The 23,790-nt window shown below is 35.9% G+C and overlaps 1 protein-coding gene and 1 long non-coding RNA gene across 2 annotated transcripts in view; one reads left to right on the forward strand and one right to left on the reverse strand.

Moving 5' to 3' along the window:
- Positions 1-9,920: 9,920 nt before the first annotated feature.
- Positions 9,921-14,021, reverse strand: LOC125265287. Its single transcript, XR_007184240.1, has 3 exons — positions 13,941-14,021; positions 12,386-12,526; positions 9,921-9,980 (listed from the first exon to the last, which is right to left on the reverse strand). It is a non-coding gene; the product is annotated as an uncharacterized LOC125265287 (long non-coding RNA).
- Positions 14,022-14,150: 129 nt separating this feature from the next.
- ndrg2 (NDRG family member 2) overlaps positions 14,151-23,790 on the forward strand; it is a 43,223-nt gene continuing 33,583 nt past the window's right edge. Inside the window, exon 1 of the mRNA XM_048185406.1 lies at positions 14,151-14,515. The gene's annotated coding sequence lies outside the window, so the exon portion shown is untranslated. The remainder of the gene's footprint in view (positions 14,516-23,790) is intronic.

The following is a 23,790-nucleotide window of genomic DNA, read 5'->3' on the forward strand; positions in this document are numbered from 1 at the left end:
ACAATTACTGCGTGAAACATGCCACAGATGGCAGAACGGCAAGCCAGCCGGACACGAATATTCATTAATGAAGCGTGTGTGTGTGTGTGTGTGTGTGTGTGTGTGTGTGTGTCTGACGGGCAGCGCTGCACATCTGATGCTTCACTGCTCACGATCATTCCAGTGCAGTGAACACACTCGCCCTCTCATTCGTTCACCCGATCTGTCATCTCTCTCTCCTGTTGGCCTTTCTGCCTTATCTCTTCTTTCTCCATCCTTTCTTCTCTATACTTTTGCTTCACTCCATTTCTTTTCCTCTGATGGGAAGCATGTGTCCTTCTCTATTTACACACACTGTCTGTCTGTCTGTATATCTATGTATCTGTCTTTCTGCCAATCTGTCTGTCCATATCTATCTTTTGTTCTATCTATCATCGTTCTATCCACCTTTTGATCTGTCTGTCTGTCTGTCCATATCTGTCTCTTTTGTTATATCTATCTATCCTCGTTCTATGTACCGTTCGATCGATCTATCTATCTGTCATTCTATCATCCTGTCATTTTATCATTCTGTCTGCCTGTCTGTATATCTATCTATGTATCTGTCTGTCTTTCTGCCTATCTATCTATCTATCTATCTATCTATCTATCTATCTATCTATCTATCTATCTATCTATCTATCTATCTATCTATCTATCTATCTCTGTCTGTCTGTCTGTCTGTCTCTTTTGTTATATCTATCTATCTATCCTCGTTCTATTTACTGTTTGATAGATCTATCTATCTCTGTCGTTCTATCATCCTGTCATTTTATCATTCTGTCTGCCTGTCTGTATATCTATCTATCTATCTGTCTTTCTGCCAATCTGTCTGTCCATATCTATCTTTTGTTCTATCTATCATCGTTCTATCCACCTTTTGATCTGTCTGTCTGTCTGTGCATATCTGTCTCTTTTGTTATATCTATCTATCCTCGTTCTATGTACCGTTCGATCTATCTATCTATCTCTGTCGTTCTATCATCCTGTCATTTTATCATTGTCTGTCGTTCTATTAATCATTCTATCTACCTACTGTTCTATCAATCTATTGATCTTCTATTCACTGTTCTATCCATCTTTCTATCTATCTGTTGTTCTATCATCCTATCATTCTGCCTGTCTGTCGTTCTTTTATTTGTTCTATCTACCGTTATATCTGTCTATCAATCTTCCTATCTATTGTTCTATTTGTTCAATCTGTCAGTCGTTCTATCACATTATTTATTGTTCTAGCGTTCTATGTATTGTTCTGTCTGTCTGTTTATCTATCTGCTTGTCTGATGTTCTATTGTTTGATACATTGTTCTATCTATCATTCTGTTTGTCTATCTGTCTGTCTTTGATGTCATTTCATTCTATTTATTGCTCTATATATCTGTTCTATCTGTCTTTATATATGTGTATCTGTCTATCATCGTTCTATCGATCATTCTATCTGTCAATCGATCTTCCTATCTATTAATCTCTGTCGATTGTTCTATCGTTTGATATATTGTTCTATTGTTTGATATATCATTCTATCTATCATGCTATTTATTGTTCTATGTCTTTACAGTATATATCTGTCTGTCTTTGACATTCTGTTGTTTACATCATTCTTTCAATTTATTGTTTTATCTATCTATTGATCTGTCTATGTCTGTCTGTCTTAACTGCTAACATGTGTGTTTTATACAATACAGACTGTTTCAAAGAAGCTTTACAGTGATTACAGGAAAATGATGATTCAAAGATGCAAACAGAATTCAGTTCTGCGGTAAAGCAGCTCTGAAAACACAATAGTAAATGGGCATTATTCATTTGAAATCAGTTCAGTGCTGCTGTCCAGTGGTCAACACACACACACACATATGCTACAAAAACAAATAAGACACCTGCAAATTCACTTGCTTAACCAAAGGTAAACACACACACACACACACACACACACACACACACAACTACACACTTTTACAAACAGTTACACAAGTTTCTGCAATCACACTGTTTGCCTAAGCAGTTCTCACGGTTCAGCAAACAAAAGTCGATACAAACACACACACACACACACACACACACACACACATATAGACTCTCATACATGCGTGATGTGACATGCATTTCATGCAGAGATGCTTCACGCTGACAGGCAAACAGACACACTAATGGACTAACCTAACCAGAAACGCAACAACACACACAAAACACACACCTTGGTGATACAATGCACAAACACTGAAGCAGCATGGGAGATCCTTCAGGATGTTTGGGCCACAAGGTGATTTATAGCTTTGCTGCAGTGAATCTGGCTCGTCCACAGTGTGAGTGTGTTGAAATACCTGTGAGTTTGTTTGAGAAGGTCATGTGTGCAGTGCTGTTGCCAAGACAATGTTTGTTCCTGACAGAGTGTGCGTGTGTGTGTGTTCAGTAGTGTTGGATAACATGATCTTTAGGAAGTGTGACTGTGCAGTGTGTGTTTTGTGTGTATCTGTACAGTGTGACCCCTCTGCATTGTGCCGCTGCTGGTCTACGGATGACTTGCTTGAATGTAAATGAGAGCGAACAAAGCGAGCCGTGAGCAATGTGAGAGAGCTTTAGTAAACAAGACAGAAAGAGAAACCCTTACTAGGGCACTAGGAAAACTGCTGAGTAGCACACTAAGTGTTTACAGAAACTTATGATGATTATCACCATTATTGGCACATTAAATCATTTTTTAGTTTATCCCTCATAACTACACTTACTTAAAGGGTTAGTTCACCCAAAAATGAAAATTCTGTCATTTATTACTCACCCTCATGGCGTTCCACACCCGTAAGACCTTCGTTAATCTTCGGAACACAAATTAAGATATTTTTGTTGAAATCCGATGGCTAAGCGAGGCCTGCATAGCCAGCACACAATCTGAATCATGATTCGATATGCTGATTCATTATGCTTCCTGAAGCAGTGTTTTGAAATCGGCCATCACTATATAAGTCATTATTTAGTTTTTTTGGCGCACCAAAAATATTCTCTTCGCTTTATTAATATTAATATTGAACCACTGTACTCACATGAACTGATTTAAATATGTTTTTAGTACATTAATGGATCTTGAGAGAGGAAATGTCATTGCCCCCTATGGAGGCCTCACGGAGCTATCGGATTTCAACAAAAATATCTTAATTTGTGTTCCGAAGATTAACGAAGGTCTTATGCTGCGTTCACACCAGACGCGACTTGCTCTGACAGTGGCAGTGATGTCTCGCTCTCATTCACTCAAAAAAATGATTCTAGCTGCTTGTTCAGTTTATTTAAATAAAATAAGCTGAACCAACACAAATCTTTAGTTTTTTACTTAATTGGCATTTGCACTCAATTGTATTATGTTAAATGAAATTAAATTTGCAAAATGTTAGGTTAACCTAAACCATTTGTGTTGGGAATACATGAATCATTTATGTTGCATTGATTGAAACTGGGCAGTGGATTTCTAGTTCCCAGCATGCTTTGCATAGGGAAAGATCAGGACAGTAAATGTTGAACTTAAGTGCTGTTTAATGTGTTTTTTAGTAAAAGGAAATACCTTTTAAAGTTTGATGTTCAGTTATATTTGACATTTAAAAGAGTTTGTTATGTCGATTTTTTTGAGGTTACCATTATGCTGAAGTGTAGACCTTGTGGTTAGGCTATGGGTGGCTACATGAAATATATCTATGTTATTCTCAACAACCTTTAACTGTGCTAAAGCCAGTGATGAGAAGTTCTTTACCTGATCATTACTTGCATGCTATAAAAGTTACTTAGCATATGAAAAAGTGTTATTTTAGTTTAGTTTTTTTATAGAAATATAAATAAATTAGTTTGAGGGCCAGCACATAATTTACACAGTCTACATATGGTCATCAGCTTTATCCCTCTCAACGGTCATGAAACATGTATGTCTGTGTACAACAGCTATTCACAACCTAAGCACAAGCGCACATCTTCACCACGATGGTAACAAAAAAATATATATATATATATATATATACGGTACAAACTCTTTTAAATGTTCAAAATAACTAAACATTAAACACTTAAACACTAACAGGTCTTTCCATTTCCTTAAAAGTGCAGAAAACTTGAGCAACACTGCACAAGGGCACCAGTCTGAATTGCAATAGCACTGGTTGGATCAACAAGAATGAATTATGTTCAGGAAACATTCACAGAATATGTCAAATGAAACTGGTGTGATCTCATTCAATTAGGATGAATTTTACTCATCAGTACAATTAACCTAGCTTAAGTTCAAATAAATCAGTTCAACTGTGTGGAAATAGGTGTCATAATTGAATTAAGTTAGACCAACAAGTTATTTTTTTGAGTGTTGAAGTATATGCACGAGACATCACTGCCGCTGTCAGAGCGCGATCAGACCTCACTAAGCGAATGCTGAACGTGGTTGGACATAGTGGTGTATTAGAGTTAAAAAATTATATAAATACTGTTCGGTTTATCGCACAAACCGATCGTTTCGTGTCTTAGGACATCAATGTGTCATCACGATCCGCAGGGTTTAATTTGGACTTGTCTATGCACGTTTTATTTACTCTTATAGTAGAAGTTCCCATCCACTAGCATTATTTGACTGACAGACGGCAACGGTTGGAGTTAAAAATCATCATTTGTGTTCTACTGAAGAAACAAAGTCACCTACATCTTGGATGCGCTAGGGGTAAGCAGATAAACATCAAATTTTCATTTTTGGGTGAACTATCCCTTTAACATGTAAATCACTCGCGCTTACCGCTTCATTCGCGTCCGGTGTGAACGCACCATTACGGGTCTGGAACGGCATGAGGGTGAGTAATAAATGACATTATTTTCATTTTACTAACCCTTTAATCTTAAGTTACTTGTTCTTTTGCAATATTTATTTATATTTCTGGTTTAATTGCATTTTAATTCTGTTCATTTTTATTTAAATGATTGAATTCAATTGTTATTTTAAATTTTATTGAAATATCGTTTTGCATTATTGTTATTTTACTTGTCAATATTTGCATTTAATTTTATTTGTTAATATTACTGGTGTACTGTATGCAACATTTATATTTATTTTATTGAATATTTTACTATTTCATGGTTTACTCATTTGCATATTCTGTATTTAATTTTTAAATTTTCTTTCATTTTTTTGCTAATATAATTGGTGTTGTGGCAAAAAAAATCAACCCGACTCTACTGCATAAGAAACAAACACGTTCAATTGTCTTTAAAGCTTTTATTTCTTGCAAGAAAGGTCAGACAGGTCATACAGAAACACAAGTAGCTGCAGAGTGTAAGACCAAGAACGAAAGCTTCCCCTCACTTTTATATCTCTAACCTCCAAGCCCGAAGCCTCTGTCCTATATTAGGAACATCTCTTAGTGGCTGTAACTTTCCACACATTGTTAGCACAGACATGTTTTTAACATACATCTTGCATGTCCCCATACCATATCTTGCTCTTTCTATTTCTAACATCTATGTTAACACTATGTTAAACATTACCACTTAAGACAACATCATACCATGTTCCATAAGCATCATATTTCACAAGAATACAGGTAAAAAGCATATGAAAAATTAAAATTTCCACAACATTGGTTTTCTATATTTGCTCTAGTGAGATTTAGATAAACCAATTATCGTTATTGATTAATATTACTAGTTTACTCAATTAAATGTTTAATAAATTAAATTAAATTATATTGCAAACGTTTTGCCAAACATGTTGCTTTACTAAAGCACAGGAAACTTAAACTAAATTATAGAGAACATTTATGCATTCTCAAGTCAGTTGACAACTGAACTCCTTATAACCGACTTCTTTACATTTTTAGGACTCACAATTGTGTTTTTGGTAAATCTGTGACTGGGCAACTAGCTGCGCTCAGTATGCGTGTCTCTTGGTTGTTGCATGATTTATTGAGGGATTCTGGTGACTCACAAATGCCTGTCATCCGAAGGGATTAATCGCATGTAAAGCACATGAGTGTGTGTTTTATTTTTATTTTTTAAGAGATTAAAGGACGGGAGAAACAGAAACCAGATCTGTGAACGCGAGGAAGACAAAGAAAACAGTGTGAGATTAAAGCTCTGTGGAGATGAAACTGGATCTCTGCCACACCTCTCCCTGTTTATCCATCCTCTACCAGCTCCATCCACCCAGTTCACTTCAGTTTATTCCAAATGTGAAAAATACAAAATATAAATCAGATCTTTCATAGCTCAAATGCTCAAAGATGAAATGCAGATGAGATACTTTTCACAGAGAGGTGTTTTTGAACCTTCAGTCTACCATCAGAACCTTCTACAGAGTTCCAGTGCTTTCCAAATGTTTTGAAAAAAACAATAAAACACATTCATTATTATTTCTAGACATCTTCCCTATGTGCTCTAAGATAAAAAAAATGTTTATATAAATAAATCGCAACAACAATTGAATTGCAGTGCTTAGGGCTATAGGTTAATAATATTAATAATAAATAAATTGTTATTAATAATAAATGACACACATTTAAAATGATTATTATATTACATGTCTCCATCATGTCTTAATACATTGGATAAAATAATAATATTTAATTTTATATACATTTCAATTAAAATAATAAATTCAAATACATAATATATGAATAAATATATATATATATATATATATATATATATATATATATATATATATATATATATATATATATATATATATATATATATATATATATATATATATATATATATATATTACTTTGTTTTATTAAAATAACTTGAGGGTGAAATCATGTTTTGAGTGGATGTTCATTTTTGTCATGTCTTCTACAATTAAAAATGAGTAATAAACTGCATTTTATTAAGAAAGGAGTTCATTTTCTTGTCAACTTGTTTCAAATGTTTCAAACAAAACATTCTTTATTCATTATTAAATATTTATTTAGTTTAGAATCAATTTGTGTCCTCAATATTACTTTGCATCTTGTTAGTCTTTTGCAAAGTCCCTTTAACAAACAAAAGTCAGTTCCTGTATGACATCATCCTGCAGAAAGTGACCACTTTGGAGGGAACCCAGCAACATAAACATGAGTATTACCAGTGAGTGGGATGAATGATATTTTGTCATGACCACTATTGTCAAAGATGACTGACAATTACAGTTTGGATCGGCGGTATGGTTTTGTTCTGGGCAAGAACTCCCTGCCCAATCAACCAGCCTAGCATGGATAAGAGCAGAGAGAGAGCAGTGATAACCCCCCTTAGGGTAAACAGAGCAGAACCAACATAAATGTGCAGATATCATTAATGTTCAGTAATTTAATGTACAACATAATTTGGAAAAAAAAGAAAAATAAGTTTGATTCAAAGGGGAATCATAAGGCCAAGTCCAGACTGGACGACAGGAGGAGCTGGGGATGGAGGAGGGTAATTAGGTCCTGAACAATGAGATAAAGCTGCTGATAATAATAAATGTATCTTACATTTATGGATGCTGTGATAGGGGTCGTATTCCAATAGGTAGACATGGATCAGCTGAGGGTCAGCTAATGAGAGCTTGACTAATGTGACCTGCTAGAACTAATGGGCAGAGCTGTGTAGATTATGAATTGTAATCAGTTACTGATTACAAATTACATGACAAAATTTGTAATCAGTAATATAATCTCTTAGATTACACATTTTTTGGTAACGTAATCTGACCCACTTTTGGATTACATTTAGATTACTTTTGTGCTAACCCTTATTTGATGTCACATATATTAAAGGATAATCTTGTACTATTTTGACAGATACAAAGAAAAAATATAGTCCAAAAAATAGGTTCTATTCACCAACAAGATCCTCAACAGATTCTTTTTAAAGTGCAATGTATGGACAGTTAATACTTCAAAATACCAACACTAATCTACCTGTTAGTGTTTGCTGATAGTCACACTGAATAAAACAAAATCACATCTTATGATTTTAAAATTAAGTACATTTATAAATCAGCAACATTACAAAAACAAATATCCTTATTGTTGCTGATTTCGGTGCATGATTCCACACCCACATTCCACATTCCACAATCAGTGAATTGTGAACAACTGCCATTGTGTAAATAATCATGTAATCCATAAAAAAGTAATTGTAGTCTGATTACAAGTATTTTAAAATGTAATTTACTCTAATTACAGGTACTTCATTTTTGGAATCTGATTAATCCAGTTTACATGTAATCTGTTACTACCCAGCTCTGCTAATGGGATATGCTTGATTTTAGTTGCTGCTCTGAGTTTGATAATATCAATTTCAGAAGATGGTTAAAAAACATATTAAACTAACCCACTGTGTAAATAACCAAGCTATTTAGTCAAGTCTTTACATTCATACAAAATGCTTCCATAAATGACAAAACAAAACATATTTAATTTAATTTAATTTAATTTAATTTAATTTAATTTAATTTAATTTAATTTAATTTACAAAGCTCAAAACTTATTGCCTTACAGGAGCGACTCGCCTTATTACATTTTTTTTAATCCATGCGTACAGTTATTATTTAGAAAATACTGATGAGCATTTTGCATATTTAATTGTTTTTTTGGCAGTCTGATCAAGTGATGGAAAGGCACATGACAATATATGCCATACATCAGTTTTAATTATGCATATTGTAAACCGTGTTATTTTAAGTATCATTAATATACTGTTATAGTTCTAATTACTATTTTTAATTTATTTTTTATTTTTATATATTCCATTTTAATTTTATTTAAGATTTTATTATTTCAGTTGAGTTAACGGTTTATCTTATTGCAAGTAATAGTATTTTTTATGGTTTAAGAATCAACAATAGTTCAACAATAATATCATCTGGGTATTTTGTGCATATGGAAAACTAATATTCTCTACACAATGTACATATAATGCAGAAATAGGCTAGTCTGCTATTCTGAACACAATATCCATTTTGGGCCTTTTCAGCAGTAATAGTTCTTTATGAAATAGCTATTTTGTCAATATCCGCCCGTCTTTGTGATTTCTTGGTCATTTTCTCTGTTGTTGATGATAGATAATGCAGTAGTTTTCTCTGATGATCTCCAAATGCGACGCAATCATCCGTGACAGTAACCCTGTGTGTGCGAGAGCATCTGCTTCTCTGCGTTTTACAGATTCTACGTGATTTGGAGAGATTTTCAAAATCTCAGGAGATTAGACAGAGTTTGAAGATGTCGTGTCCTATTTCAGGAGATTCTGCTGCAGTTAGTCTGCGTGAATAAACCGTGCTGACTAAGTGTGTGTGAGACGGTGCTGCTGATGTCACAGTCACTGCTGTACTAATGTAGGTCAGCCGCTACTATGATGTCACCACCAGCAGAATCACAAAGCAGCCAATCGGACGAGAGAAATATTCCCTCAATCTGTACAGCAGGAAAACAGACTTCCCTTTTCCACAGCAGCGCAGCTGTTCAGAAACACACACGATATCAGCTGCTAATGTACTTCTAATGTCATAAAGTACCTTCTAACCAATCATGTCAATGTTCCGGCAGGTTTTAGCATATCATTAACAGCAAACTAGCAGGGGAGTCTCTAGAGAAGCCAGGTTATCCCGGTATATTTTTCTGTTGATATGAAAAATTGTGTAGATTTAGCAATATGGTGGGTGTTTGATGTATATTTCGATGAACTATGTGCCATTCTTCACCGACGTTCTGAGCATTTGTAAGGATACTGATTGTTAAAAGGCAGCTGTCTGACTCCGACATGTTGAACGGGAACATGATTTGTGTAACATTAGCAACACATTATTATCTGTTTGATAACATAATTAAGCAAAAGGCTAATCATATTAATTACAGTTATGTGTCTGATGTTGTAAACAGCATTACCATCATGCAGCGTTTACCTCAATAAGTTGAGCAACTGGATCTCTGAGCTGGTGTGAGCGAGTGGAGGCGGGGCTAATTGGCATATTCATTGATCCGCGTATACTAAATGAGGCAAGAGTGTAGAGTTACATTCAAGCTATTTTAAGGCATGAAAAAAAAATTTCACAGGAAAAAACATTTAAATATGTCATTTTGGTGATTAAAGATGAGTTTTAAGGTATACAAAATTATTGACTACAATGGGATTTTAACAAAAATGTGACAATTATCATCATCATCATCATCATCATCGTTTCTTTGCATTCGAGAAAAATGGATTCATAGAGAGCAACAGTTGGGTTCCAGAAGTAAAAATCCTATTCATTTTCTTCATATGGGAACTAATTTTGAACAATAACTTATAAACCATTAAACACAGATCTACTGTGAACTACAATGTTGTTATTCAATGGTAAATGTTTTTGTTGAAACCATCAGTGCACATTTTTTATTAATCATGTTTACCAGTGGATTTTCCGGTGAAAGACTACCCCAATCTCCACCAATCAGAGAATCACAACCAGTTTATCGCACCAAAAGAGCTCTGCCCACTCAGCACTACAAATTATGTAATCAGTCGCTTTCAAACCACTTAAATGTTAAACGTAAAATATATTGTTTACACATAATCATCATCTTTAAATCACTAGTTTTATATTTATCCATAGTCAAATTACAATTGAATTACAAACGGTGCATAGTTTGTAATTCAATTGTCATTCTCATTGCTTTATGTGATTGCAGTTCTTTTCCTCACTGAAGTCATGAAGTTCACAGTCTTGTGCTTTTGTCTTTTTGTTTTACTTTTTTGCTTCAAGTCAAAGTTTTTAATGTTGTGGTTCACCTTGTAACTGGCTGGTTTGGTTCATGACTTATAGCTCTTTTTAATAAATACTTTTCTTAAAATCCTTATGGAAAAAAAACGAATGGACAAAATACTTCCAGAGTATACTTCAAGAGTTTTGTTGGAAATCTCAGAAGCATAGACCAGGAGACTTTGGGATTGAACACGTGCTGTCGGTAGCTGCAGTCATCAAGTCTGACTGAGGCAGTGTACTTGGTAGTTCATATACATTCAAGGGGAGGGATACACAGAGTAGAGGTGTGGACAATCTAAACAAAGCATGCAAATGCAGTATAGGAATCAGCCCATTCCCTACATTTCCCAGCCATGATCTAATCAGCATAACTGTGTCATTCAAATGCACAGGTGCTAATCCAATCAGTCTGGCAGCATCACCCATACCTTTACATTATCATAGAGACAAAAGCACAGCTGTATCTTGAGCTGGTCATGCCACATGGTCAGGAAGTGCATGAAACAAAAGGTTAGTGTCTCAGACACCTGGGCTGCCTGCCTTAACACAATATACATAAAGTTTTCAGTTCATATACTATTACATTGGAACCTAGATATAACATAGAACAAATTTGTAATCCCACAGTTTCATCATTTCACCTTCATGTCATTCCAAACCTGAATGACTTTCTTTCTTCTGAGGAACATAAAATAAGATATTTTGTCAAATATCTCCGTGTTTTTTGTGTGTGTGTTCCACAGAAAGAAAGAAAGAAAGAAAAAAAAGTCATATGAAAAAAGTCATAGAGGTTTGGAATGATGGATGTGAGTTTGTTATTTTTTTGAGTGAACTTTCCCTTTAACTATCATTTCTACAGCACATTTTAGTCTAAAGAAACTTTTACGGCACGGCCTGTGTGTCTTTGGTAGATAACTGTGACCTAAAATACCCTGAGAGCTTTCCCCGTGTTCTGGAACGACGCCTCACGAAGACAAATCCTTATCAAAATCAAAATAAAACTCCCTATCCGGCCAAACGTCTGACTGCTGTGCTTCAAACACAACAGCACTGAAACTAAGAAGTGTTTTCCTGAGTCCAGAACAGAGCTTTGAGTTCACTGCCAAACTCCCGCGTGTGTGTTTGTGTGTTCATGCATTGTTTTGTGTGTAATTTTAGCCGGTGTGCGCTGTGGGTCACATTGTTTGGTACTTTCTATAGGTCACTTTTATTTCCAGCAAACGCTCTGTAAGACTGAAATAGTGCCATGTTGTAAACAGTCGAGAGGTTGAGAGGTATTTATATGTCTGCAGGTTTGTGTCGTATGTCTAGTTCATCAAAGTCATTTTCTCCTTAATACCAGATTGTTAACATGAAGTGAAAAGTAGCTTATAAGGTAAAGGGCACATATGTTTTAATCAGTGGGTGCTGCTGGTGTTTCAAACTCTGCTGTGTAACACCCAATTTTCACAATCCAATTAGTTCTCGCAGGATAAAAATAAGTCCAAAATGTGTCTTTAGTTGAATCACCAATTCAGGGCGCTTCACACTGCCTTTACAACTCTATTGATTTCAAAACGGATGGTACATTGTGAGGATATTGATGGGAAGTGATGCTCCATCACACAATATAAAGTTGAGAACATTTCAGTTTTGCTGCATGACACTGACCTTGGCATTCGTTGATCAATGATCATGTCAGCAGGGTCCACTTGTGTTTTCAGAAACCCAGTTTGCTGCACTTGATAGACTGTTCACTCCCTTAAAGTGAATCACATTTCTGTCCATCATGTGCTGCTCCATCAGGGATTTCTAGAGCACAGAGAGTCTGAATGAGAAACACGCCAAGTTTTAGAAATAAAATAGGTTTCATGTTGACTTGAAATGTGTAATTTTGAAACAGCAGAAAAGCTTTGCTAGTCAAGATAAAAGGTAATCTTATTGATATGTTTAAGGTGGAACAACAGCTTTTTCTTATCAGGTTTAGCATAAGTGTACAGACATCTAAGTCGTGGAGAAAAGGCACATGGTGTTGTTTTTCAGCACTAATTCTGAGGTCAGTTAAGTGTTATCTTCTGTAAAGATTCAAGTTGTGCAACAGGGATCTGAAACTTCCCATAGTTCAGTTAAAGGGGGCCAGTGAGACCCTGAATATTTCCCAACATGTTCCTGGACTGAATGAACCCACTGAACTGCTTTACACGTGGCTTAGTGCTTTTTTGAGGGGAGACTATGTTGGCTATGTTATAGGCTGCAAATGAATATAAAAGTTTACCATGGTTTGACTATAGTAACACACAGCTTGTGTAACATGTGCGTGAGTGAAATGGACAGCGTTTCTACGAAAAATAAGGTGATTTCTGGGTTATTGCATTGAGTAGGCCTATTAGGCTACCATTGACAGCCATTTTAATGCTTATCATGAGTTTGTTATTGAGAACAATTACAAACTTGATCATCTAATTTACATTTACATCCAAATGGTAATTAATCTACACTGAACCCAAACCCCAAAGTATAGCTTTAAACTTCTTTAAGGGACAGTTCATTCAAAAATGGTTGTTTACACCTGATGCTGGCACCAAAACTGGTACTTATGTAGATTTTTGAAAAATCAGTGAAATTCAGTGAAAATCAATGTTGTTTGGACTCCCTAAAACTCTTCCAAATATGATATCTGTGCTTTGCAGAAGAAACGATAGAATTATTTTTTGCGTGACTTTTCCAGTAATCATCTGGGTTGTCAGTGTGAATGCTGCAAGCTGTTACTATAACCGCCAAAATAAATATGTACAATGTGAAACAGACCTAAGCTGAGTGAGGAAATCTGCTTTTTAACCTAGCAGCTAGCTGTAATGTTTCTGAGATAGGCTACTTTTACTAATAGCATGCTGTTTTTGTGTTTAATTTTAGTCTTACTACAAATACCACAGTAACTTAGTTACGGTGGTAACTTTAGTCTGGCAGAGAAACGGCTCTGATAAAGTGTCTTGCACATATGTTTTAATTATGTTGTATCTTATCTGAGAATGTGAACTAATTTACCCCATCAATAGCTCTTCAGGACTGTCTGAAGCGAGCTTTTATGATGAGGAGCGTGACGCGTCACCTTTTCATTTGTTTTTCCAAATCATTCGTCTACCCAATTTGCATATCCTATACATTTCTGCAAGTAATTAGAGATTAGTGTATTTATATCTTCTGACGCACCCCAAATCACACGAACCTCTTGCTTAAGACTGCAGCGCAGCTGTAACCAGAACCTTGGAATGCGAACGCGTTTTGTTCCACCAGGCGATTCAACAACGGGCGCGAACCATTTTCGAAAACAGGGGGGAGCCGTTTTTGAAGAACGGGGTTTCTTTGACATTCAGCGTCTGAGTATGGGTATGTTAAAGGGTTCGTTACAGGAATAGCTTTTCACAACACATACGCCATATATCTGTCCTCAAACACATCAGCACTGACGCCTCGAGCTCGATGCCTAATTTCGTGCTCCCCCATCCATAACTCAAGTCGACTTATTTGATTGACGGCTCCATATTTTTGTACGATTTTTTTCTTCTTCTGTGGCTTCAGAAAGGACAAAAACGGGGTAATACAGAGCGAGGAAAAGAGGGAGAAGAAAATAACAAACGCTGCTGGAAAGAAAGTGCGAGCTCAAGAGCACTGGGAGCGACCCAGGGTCAAGACTGTGAAAAATACACATATATTTCAAAGACAAAGGAGTGTCGACTTTTGCTTATTTCTGTATTTTAGGGAAATTGGGCACGCCGACATCACCATTATTTTACATTAGAGGTAAGTGCAATTTCTTGAGAAACGCTTTTTTTTAAAAACAGCTCATGACTAATTTATAGGCTACATATGCAATTAGACTATTTAATGTTTTTAAATGCATGCAACAATGTTTTCCCCATAAGGAACGGTCACGATTTGTTGTGCATAATGGAATAAAATGTATAAATTCATAGACCGTAATCGTGCCGAAAATATCCGTTTTAAACGACACATGATAGTACGTGACCCTAATCTGTTCCAGCGGCTGGAAACTTGTAAACATAAAGCTGCATTAAAATAAGCTTGCTTAATATGAACCATGACTGTAACCTTAAGGTTGCAAGTATTACAGAAACCAACCCACATTTTTTTCCAAGAGTTGTTGATGGGTTTATGGGCACTGAGTGCGCAAACGTCACTTAACATGTCAGTGTACTTCTGAGTTTGATTATGGTCTTTGTTCATGCATTTGCGCAGGAGTGATGCATACGAGTTGTTGTTGTTTTGTTGATGTGAACTTGAATTTTAAAAGGAAAACATAGGCTCACACAGCGGGCTGCAGCTCCAGTCGTGGGTTTTTCAGCGGTTCTGCAGAGCTCTGTTCACTTACGCGCCGTAGCTGTGGAGAATGTGTGTCAATGTCAAAGGGAGGTGTGTCGCGGGCCCAGACAAACCCGCAAAGGCCTTTTCCAGCCACGACTGCATGCAACACAAACACGCACAAAAACCGTGTCCTGGAAAAGCGGCTGGACTCACTGAGATACACTGAAGCGGCGGTTTATCAAGTCCTCTGGTGGTTTATCTGGGGTTTTCAGTGAGTCATACAACCTTTAAAGAGATAGTTCACCCAAAAAAACACAATTCTGCCATTTATTTAACGTAATGTTATATATATACAGCTATGGAAAAAAATAAGAGACCACTTAACACTGATTTCTGAACTTGGAGTGGTCTCTTAATTTTTTCCATAGCTGTATATATATATATATATATATATATATATATATATATATATATTATTATTATTATTTTACATAATGCAAAAAGATTTTTACACAATATTAACACTCCATAGGCCTACTAAAAAATTGAACTGTACTTAAAGGTGCAATATGTAATAATTTTGCAGTAAAATATCCAAAAAACAGTGTTATATATACAGTGTTATATATTTTGAGTACTTACAATACCCCAAATGTTTCCAACTATTTGTAAATCGTGAGAAAATTGCATTTTTAACCAAGGGACGTGTGAAGAGTCGCCTGTCAATTGCGTCATACCCGCGTTAACTCTCGGTCTGCCTCGGTTTCCGGTTTTATTTTGTAGAAACCATGGAAACACCAAAGACGCTTTAATATATTACACGTTTTAATAGACAAGGAAACAACTGTTTTGATATATTTATATAAAGAAAGCTAATTGTTGTTATAGCTCAACACGTTTAGTCTTATTGTTTAAATCTAATTTTCTTGATTACCATCCTTTACCATGCCTCAGAGAAAAACACTATTTTGTGAAGTAACTAACATAGCATAATCAGATGCAGCTTTATTCTTAGTAACAGTAATACAAAATTTTCTCCATCATACAATACGTTTTAAAATGAATTGCATGCCATTTATCAACACAAGCCATCATTTAATATGATATTCTAAAATCGATCTATCTTACTGCAGTGTGTCTCAAACAAGTGTCTCTCAGCAGCCGCCGAGTGAACACACAGAGTAACGTTACAACAATTTTCAACACACTCAAATGTATCTAATAATAATCAGAGTCATGACCGTCACCGGAAAAGCGGAAGCGGCGCTTCGACTGTGTCATAATAAAAGTTCCGCTGCTTGTGTGTTGCGTCATCGCTCCAGCGGCCTCATTCAGTTCCCACAGCACTCGGTCCTGCTCTGCTTCATACTACAGTAACGTTGATAATCACATCCATGAACATGAGTCCTATCCCTATTCTTTTGCACCATCCGTTGAGATGGAGATCACATGTCCCAAGATTCCGCTCTCAAACTTGGCGTCATCAAGCTACGCCTTTGTTTTGAATAGGCTTCTAGCAACCTCTAGCGGACAGAATTCTTACATACTGCACCTTTAACACTGTCGAGTTTCAAAAAATTCCATCCCAGCTAGAACGTTTTGCTGATGTTAACCCTGTTGAAAAAAACAGCATATGCTGGTTAGGTATGTTTTGAAGCATGAAAGCTGGTTTGAGCTGGTTTATGCTGGTCCTTAGCTGGAGCTGGAACTGGAGCCTTGCTTAGGACCAGCACTTGACCAGCACTTGACCAGCATAAACCAGCTCAAACCAGCTTCCATGCTTCAAAACATACCTAACCAGCAGATGCTGTTTTTCTATGAAAACGTTATTTCTGAATGTTCTCAGAATGTTCAGACTGTTTTTCTTGGTTATGTTAAGGTTAGAGAAAACATTAAGGTAATGTTCAGTTTTATCATTTTGCAAACATCATGGAAATGTTAATTCTGAATGTTTTCTTAACCATCTGTAACACTTAGTAAGTAGTAACATTTAAAAAAGCATTAGACATTCAACTAAATGTTCCATTAATAGTGTTTGTGCTAATGCTTTGATAACGTTATTAAAGTGCAGATAACTTTGAACGAACGTTCTATTAACGTTACTAGAAGAATGTATGTTCATAACTTTGAGAGAACCTTGCCAGAACATTCTGAGAATGTTCCGTTAGCTGGGATAAAATTAGTCTATATGACTATATTTGTAGTCTTCTGAAGTCATACGATAGCTTTGTGCAAGTAACATTAATTTTAAGTAGCCTAACAAGTTTGGAGAAAATTTCCACCACAGCACTCAAATTTCCACCTTCAAAACTCACATTATGACTGGTTATGTTAACCTTTTTGAAGATTTGATGTAAAGAGAATATCATAACGGACTCTTGTAGTCCCTTAATACATATTCCTGTTGTTATTGTGAATGTTTTTTCAGTGTTTGTCTTAATCTTTCATCAAAAACGAGCCACAGTTTAGTTTTTTTTTCTAGTCCTCTAATTTGATTGGTCTGAGCTCCAGACAGGCTGTCAGATTGTGTGTTTCTTGGTGACACACGACACGTGATCCTGCTGATTTTTAATGTAACAGCACTCTTTCTGCCGTGATAATGTTTACATAATAACTTGCTCCGCCTCTGAAACGATTTTTCTTTTCAGTTGATGTCATCAATCCCTCTTAGTTTGTCCAACTACCTTCAGTTCCAGAAGTAAAAATCCTATTAAGGATTTATTAAGGTTATTAAGGTTGGAACATATATCAAGAAAGTAAAAGGGTTCATGTAAATTTTACATTGACTTTTAAGTTAAGTGACATGTGAAAGCCAAGTATGATAACCCACACTCGGAATTTGTCCTCTGCATTTAACCCATCCAAGTTAGTGCAAACATGTTACTTAGGAGTAGTGAGTAGTGAACACACACACCTGGAGCAGTTGGCAGCCATTTTGCTGTGGCGCCCGGGAAGCAATTGGGGGTTAGGTGCCTTGATCAAGGGCACCTCAGTCATTTCCTGCCGGTATTGAAAATCGAACCCGCAACCTTCGGCTTCCCAGTCTGACTCTCTTACCATTAGGCCCTATAGCTTCAGAATATAGTGAACAAATTGTGTTATTTGGCGCTTGACAGTGTGACTCATCTTCCATTTCAGTCTCCTTTCATGCTAACAAGATTAGAGTGAGTAAATTACATAATTTTTAGATGAACTGTCCCTTTAAAGACCGTGATGATGTCTGTTCACAACATCGCAGCTGGTCTCAGGACTCTGGTCACTGTTTGGGTTCTATTCATGGTTTGGGCATGTAAGAAGACACCAGTGTTGGGCTCTGTGAAGTATTATCATAGCACTTCAGGTTGTCATTCATGTAGTCTCTGCTGTGCATTGAATGATTGAATGGCACCCTGTGTACAACACATCATTACTAGATGAGCAATGAATAAAAGAAGAGAAATTTTTTAGACTGACTCAGTAGTGCAATGACAGTAGGGAAACTATCCATCTATTAGGAAACTTTCATTTATTGGTGGTATGAGAATATGTCTGTCTATCTACACACCCTGACAAAAGTCTTGTCGCCTATCCAAGTTGTAGGAACAACAAATAATAACTTGACTTCTAGTTGTAGAATAGATAGAACGACTGAAATGACAGAACGATGGATGGATGGACGGATGAACGGTCAGACAGATATATAGAGAAATATCTGTACCTCTTTCTGTTGTTTGTATGTTCATTCTGTCTTTTTGTCTGTCTGTCCATCTGTCCGACCGCCCATCCGTCTGTCGTTTGTTCATTCTGTCTCTCTGTTGTTTGTTCATTCTATCATTCTGTCTGTCTGTCTGTCTCTCTGTCCATCCCTCCAATGTTCGTTTGTTCATTCTGTCTGTCTGTCTGACCAAGTATCAATCTCATCAAGTTACTGTTTTAATTATTTTTACATTTATTCCAAAATAATAACTAAAAGCAGTAACAATTTAAACAATATATCTTATTTGTGAGCTGATGTTCAGCTGTTCTTTTTAATAGTCAACTTATTTTTGGATCATCAGTCAACAAGTTTGATAAATACTGGTCACAGACACCAAGCTGATTGCTTACTAAATACCCTCACAGTCATCATGTTTCAGCCCATTTCAAGTTTGATTTTGACGTGACATAAAGTGATGATATCTAAGTGGCTGAGCTGAGTCTTCCCATTAACGCTTTCATTTTGTTAATTCAGACTGATTCACGAACATGGAACACTCATGAAAACAAGAGGCGGGATTTATTGCATGTACCAATCATAGCCAATCATAACCAATTGCATCCAAACATAGCATGATGGAGGTGTTGCCTCCTCTCACGTGATTTCCACCATTCATTCGCAATTACTCCCCACTAAACCCCTGCCTGTCTGTCCATTCATTCATTTGTTCTATCTGTCATTCAGTCGTTCCTTCTATTGGTAAATGTACCATGTAAAAGTTAGTTGATATTGCAGTGTAGTTTGATATTCCCAGGTGACAATGGAATGCAGTGTAAGACTGTACCTGTAACTGGGATGAGAATAAGGGTGAAACAGATCAGTGAACAGTCAGAGAGTCACAGAGGTGACTTCAGGTCACTGCAAACTTGTGTTTTGTGGATCTGCTCATGGCGGTACAAAGCTCCCTCTGTTCCCCCGCATCCTCCAACCATTCAACTCCAGCTATTTTTGCTCTCTGTGGGTTTCTCTCCATTCATTTACTCACCTCGCTCTGCCCTCTTTAGCTTGTGTACATCTAAAAGATGAGAATAAATATTGGTATGTGGGTGGATTTGAATCTAGATTTGTAAAACAAGAATCTCCTGTGTAGTGGGATAAAATGTTTTACTAGTTGATAATTAAGTTTCCTAAAGATCTTGCCATAAAACTAGTTTTGTGATCCTTCCTTGTTGTGTGACTTTAAGATTTTTAAGACTAAGGTGTTTTAATAGCATCTCTGATATAAACTCAAGTAGTAGAAAGAGAGTTAGAGTTTGTAAGTTTCATCAATTTGTGAAACATTTCAAGCTGCTCATTTCAATGAATCAACTCAACGATTCAATAATTGGTTTGCGTCATAAAAATTATGAATATTCTTTTAAATGTTTGTATAATGTTTTACTAAACATATTAGGACAATCATTTTCAACCAGCGGACTGGCGCTCTTCCAAAGATTACTTAAAATTATTGAATTATATTTTAAAAATGCATTAAAATGTAATTAAAATGCTAAAAGTACCCCCCCCCCCCCATCACAAAATGATTAATTAATTTAATATGCGTATCAACGTACTCCCAGTTTCTGTTAATAAGTTTGAAACCAAAATAAATAGCCAGTTTGTAGGACCTTCAAATATTATGTTGGACAGTGGGGGTCTTTGATTCAAAAATTTTGAGAATATCCTGCTTCTTTTTGTTGATTTAGTGAACAATTGTGGAATACACATTTTTACCATATTTTGAATATAATTTGTTAGTATCTGTTTAGTTGAAATAATAAACCCCAATTGACCCCCATCCACCACCACCACCACCACCATTTTAAGTCATTTCAGAGCAAATATAAATATTGAGATATATTTGGTGTATGGCCCTGTTGACAGAATAAGCCATTCTCATGCAGGCTTGTTGTAACTTGTCGTAATAAGTGCAAAGAATAACTATGTTGCCATGCGCTTAGTTATTTGACTCCGCCCACATGTTGCTTTTGGCTATAGAGTTGTTTCGTAACTGTGATGCTGTGAAAGTAATTACAGAATCATTTTAATGCAATGTTTGCTTGAAAAAACTCTCTTGTTTTGTCTTGTTGCACTGAATGATGTTACGCTGTGAAACATTGAACTGGTGCAGAATTCTGGGTAAACTGAGAGGGTTTACATAAGCGAAGGAGTTTAAGGCATTTCAGTGATGTCATGTCCTCATGGCCATGGTCATAGATTACATCTGCTTAATAAGATCTGGAGAGTTTTTTTTGTGTGTCGCTTCCAAATGGTGACGAGCCTCCAGTGTGAAGGTCGTTCCAGGAACAAGTGTATGTTGGAGAGAGAACATGTTGTCTTTCAGTGATGTGGCTCTTTAATGATGCACATCAGTTACGCAAGGACACTTAATCGCATCGAATGTTTGATTCTCTGTAATGAACAGAGTCACTGGGCTTTACTGAAAGTTTGCAAGTACGCACTGAGATGTAATGATTTGATGAAATTTAAACTGCTGGAGAAAAAGATATCAAAGTGTAAAGAACAGAACAGGTGTGAGATGGATGGATGGATGGATGGATGGATGGATAGATAGATAGATAGATAGATAGATAGATAGATAGATAGATAGATAGATAGATAGATAGATAGATAGATAGATAGATAGATAGATAGATAGATAGATAGATGCACACAAACAGATATTGAGTGTGAGTAATAGTGAGTAGTCAGTTCTAGTAATCCATCAGGGTGTTGGCTGCTCTTTTCCAGCTGAAGTGATGTATGCGGCACCATCGCTGTGGGAAACACAGGAGTGAAGGATCAGGAAAACAACACTGAGCGTTTTGGCATCTCTCAGTGTCTCCATGGTGGCTGCAGCGCCTCATTTTCTTTTCTTTTGTCATCTTAACTTTCTAGATGAACAAACACAGGGACAAAGCCAAGAGCTGTGTGCTGTTGTTGTGAATAGATTGGTTACTTGTAATACTTTGCTCATTTAAAAATTTGTTTGTTACTAGTTCCGTCATGCTCACTGTGTGTGTGTGTGTGTGTGTGTGTGTGTGTGTGTGTGTGTGTGTGTGTGTGTGTGTGTGTTTGATTAATTAATTCCTCTGCAAGCAACACAATCACACAGGTGTCACATTTATTTTCCTTCAACACACAGACTTAATACAAATCAACACTGTAATGCACAAAGAAATGCAGTTACGAACATTATATCATATTTTGTCCCATAGAGAAATCATGCATTTTGAGAATTTATTAAGTCGATTTTTTAAAGTCCCAAGTGGGACTTTATATATTTGAAGGCAAACTAAGTTTTTCCTTCTACAATCAGAGAGTTGAACAGATTTAAGGAAGAAAATGAATGCTTTGTCTGATTCATGGAGGTCCAGGCTTTAAACTCTGGTGGTACAGTACATGTAGTATCCATGGCTAAACTGTGGTATTTGTTTGTGTTTAGGTGTCAAATGGCTGGTCCAGAGGTTTAGTTTTGTCGAGTAGCGCTGTTCTGAAGTTATTCATGTTTCTCATACACACGCTAAAATGGCAGTATGCCATTCAAACAAGTGGGGCATTTTTAAAGTCCAACTGCTGACAATATTTAATTCACTCTTAAAAATAAATGTTCTTTTTTGCATCAATGGTTCCATAAAGAACCTTTAACATCCATGGAATTATTCCTTTGCACAAAAGATTCTTTAAAGAAGAAAAAATGTTTTTTAGATTATAAAATGTTCTTTATTCTAAGAAAAAAAAAATTGGTTCTTTTAAGAACTGTTCCAACAAAGACTCCAAAAATGGTTCTTCTATGGCATCGCTGCAAAACACAATCAAATGTTTTTATACTTTAGGTTTAGACAGTTGCAATTATTGAAGTTCAAGTTCAGTAAGTCTATTTTTAAATTTAATCTACATTTCACTTACAACTAAAAGAAAACTTTTCTATTTATTTTTGCATTATTTACTTTATTTATTAATTATTTATTTTTTTATTTATCAAGATATTTATTACCTTTGAGGTGTTTTTTGTCAGATTTAGCTAATTTTTTTTGTAAAATTTTGTCCCTAATGCTGAATAAACTCTCACCTAACACAAACATGCACTATTTCTAATGATTTTTTGCTGATCAGCCCATTAAACTCTAGATTGGAGCTCTACACACAAACACTTGTGAAACAGCTCTAGGTCTCTCAGGGTGTCTCTGCCCAACATGGCTGAACTCTTGAAATAGCTCTCAGTTAACACACACTTACCAGTAACGTCACACTATACCGTCCTAAACTCTGGTCACTACTACAAGGACGTTTCTCCAATTGCTCATGAGATTGACTCAGGTTTTTTCTGTTTGCTTTACTTCATGTTCAGTGGTCTGCGTTCTTGATTGACAGTACGATGTTTGTAATCTTAAAGTATGAAAAACGCAATGTTTTTGTATCATTTCCAAATGTTACTTGAGGTTTGCGCAAGTACCAGGCAGTTGCATGTGGCCTGATGTCTTCAGGAACGTAATCCACACCGATATACAACTGCTTGCCTGAGAATAGCCCGGCCGCAACATATCCCAGTGTCCTTTATCATAACGACTAAAAATACCGTCAAGCCTCTAAACGTGTCCTGCCCTACTACTACCAAACTGAAACTCAACCTCCAGATTTCTAGAGCATTCTGTTGCAGTAGGTCTGTCTTGTTTTTGAGTACAAATATCTAAATATTCCTAAATTAAGGTACATTTACTTGAGAAGCAAATGACATCATACAAAGTTTAGTTGTCTGAATAATGCATCAAAAATAATTGAGTTTATGCTTTGAAAAAGGGCAAAGTATCTGCCAATGTTGTCAGACAAATAAACTTGTTTTCTTTTTGAATTAACTTTATTTTTTGACCACATTGGCAGATAGTTATCTTTGTTTTTTAGTACAAAATCTCATTTAATTTTAATCTCACTTAAAAAATGTCATAAACTCATTTATTTATTTTTTACAGAAAACATGACTTAATATCTTGCCATTTTGCTTATCAAATGTAAATTGATTTTTGCAAAATTATTAGAG

This window comes from Megalobrama amblycephala, linkage group LG3 (genome assembly GCF_018812025.1).
Source record: "Megalobrama amblycephala isolate DHTTF-2021 linkage group LG3, ASM1881202v1, whole genome shotgun sequence".
Taxonomy (NCBI): Eukaryota; Metazoa; Chordata; class Actinopteri; order Cypriniformes; family Xenocyprididae; genus Megalobrama; species Megalobrama amblycephala.